This window comes from Hoplias malabaricus, unplaced genomic scaffold (genome assembly GCF_029633855.1).
Source record: "Hoplias malabaricus isolate fHopMal1 unplaced genomic scaffold, fHopMal1.hap1 scaffold_49, whole genome shotgun sequence".
In the NCBI taxonomy this organism is placed as follows: domain Eukaryota; kingdom Metazoa; phylum Chordata; class Actinopteri; order Characiformes; family Erythrinidae; genus Hoplias; species Hoplias malabaricus.
Window position 1 is genome coordinate 287,501 of NW_027101068.1, and position 2,500 is coordinate 290,000.

General features: G+C 53.1%; 1 pseudogene; it reads left to right on the forward strand.

Moving 5' to 3' along the window:
* LOC136684476 (28S ribosomal RNA) overlaps positions 1-2,500 on the forward strand; it is an 8,428-nt pseudogene that overhangs the window by 3,238 nt on the left and 2,690 nt on the right.

Here is a 2,500-nt window from a genome sequence, read left to right on the forward strand (position 1 = left end):
ACCTGGTGAGTGTTGGAACGCAAACCTCCCCACCCAAACTTCGGCCCGGAAGGGGGAGTGTAGGACTCCCTCTAGAAAGGACGGAGGGGGAGGTACCCCGCCTGATTGAGACAATGACTTTCGTCAATTCAAGCTTGAGAGCAAGTTTTGACGAGATAAACGATAATCAGGAGCCTGAAACTAGTGGTCGAAGTGACTCAACCGCTGAATTGCCTTCGATAGTAGGAGAGACACCACCCTCACCTCACGCACCGATTGGGCCCACCATACCCGACGGTGCATCTGTTCAGGACACCCCCTCGGGGGAGATAGAGCAGACATGCTTGGTGGTGGAACTCCCGGACCAGGACATAGTCTGTAAGCTTTGTGGCGTGCGACCAGGGAAAATCACTCAGGCAGCAAGGCACTTTGCCGCCTGTCATAAGACTACTCTGGTGACGTACAGTTGTCGTAAGTGTGGCAGGGGCAGTGAGAACAGCCACTCCATCAGCACTCACTACCCTAAGTGCAAGGGGAGGGCAGAAGGAGTACAGGCCGATCAACTGGCCCATCGATGTGGTAGTTGCGAAGCGTCCTTTGCAACTAAGAGCGGGCTTAGCCAACACAAACGACACGTCCACCCAAGTGAACGGAATATGGAGAGGATCGCGGAGGTACGCTCCAAGAAGGTGAAGGGGGGTGCGACCTCGCTATGGAGTGCTAAGGAGGTGGAAGAGTTACTGAAGCTCGAGGAGAGATATGCGGGCGAGAGGTACATTAACATGGCGATCGCCAAGCATCTCCCCAGTAAAACTAGCGAGCAGGTAAGGGAGAAAAGACGTCGGCTTGTCAGGACCCCCATAAATCCGTCAGAGGATCATAGCGGTGATCTGAGACAGGAGATGCCAGCGCCACCCCTGGTTCAGGGGATCGCCGAGAAATTGAAAGAGAGGGCGGCCTCCCTGGATCTTTCTCTGAGCGAGCTCGGCGGCAGTGGGGATTTGCCAAGGGAGGATCACGAGTTGGGTGAGCTCGTGGAGGCTACGGCCTCGGCTTTGAGGGGGAGGCTGGGAGCTGGTGTCTCGAGTGCTCTGAGTCATAGTACTCCTGGTAGTAGGCAACGAGGGGCAGGCCGTGTTTTCAGAAACCCTCAGGGAGGAAACAGGGCGGCCAAGCGGAAGACTTATAGGAAACATCAGAGGATGTTCCTTAAGGATCCTGCGAGGCTAGCCAGTGAAATCCTTGATGGAGTGGAAGGAACAGAATGTCCAATCCCACTGGCCATTATAGAGCAAGCGTACAGGACCAGTTGGGAAGGGAATGTCAACTTTGCTGGACTAGGCCAATTTACATCATCAGGAGAAACGGACAACGAGTGCTTTGCAGAGCCAATCACGGCCAAATCTGTAAAAGCTGCCCTAGGCAAGATCAAGCGCGACACCGCCCCGGGCCCAGACAGGATCACAAAGCAGATGCTAAGTGACTGGGATCCGAAAGGCGAAAAACTGGCACGGCTGTACACCACGTGGTTGGTCAGCGGAGTGGTACCCAGGGCTTTCAAGGAATGTCGGACAACACTAATTCCTAAATCTACTGATCGGGAGGCGCTCAATGACGTGGGGAACTGGAGACCCATCACCATTGGATCAGTGATTTTAAGGCTCTTTTCTAAGATTCTGGCGGAGAGGCTGGCGCGTGCTTGCCCATTGAATCCTAGACAAAGGGGGTTCATCCGCGCCCCTGGGTGTTCCGAGAACCTAAAGGTTCTGCAAGGCCTTCTCGGACACTGCAAAAAAGAGCGGGGCCAGCTTGCGGTAGTGTTTGTCGATTTCGCGAAGGCTTTCGACTCCATCTCTCATGATCACATCCTGTGTGCACTGATGCAGAGACAGGTTGACCATCACGTGATTAAGCTGATCCAATCAGCTTATGTGGACTGCGTGACCAGAATCATTGTCAATGGGGACAAGACGGACCCCATTGAGATGAAGGTTGGAGTGAAGCAGGGAGATTCTATGTCTCCAATCCTCTTCAACCTGGCTATGGATCCCCTGATCCAAGCCCTCGACAACCTTGGAAGTGGCTATATGGTAGGAGGTACTAGGGTTAGTACCTTAGCGTTTGCAGATGATCTTGTCCTGATTAGTGACTCCTGGGAAGGCATGAGAGACAACATCGCTATCCTAGACACATTCTGCGAGAAGACGGGGCTTAGGGTTCAGCCCAAGAAATGTCACGGGTTCCTGATTGGGAAGGGAGTTACCTCCTTCACGGTCAATAACTGTAAGGCGTGGAGGTTGGGAAAGGAACCAATTCATCTCATCAGCCCTGATGAGATGGAGAAATATCTGGGGGCAAGGGTGAATCCTTGGGTGGGGATCACCAAGCCAGATATCCACACCCAGCTGAGGGAGTGGGTGACTAAGATCAACAATGCTCTTCTCAAACCAGTCCAAAAAGTCAGAATGTTGAATAACTTTGCAATTCCCAGGATGATCTATCTGGCTGATCACTGCGACTT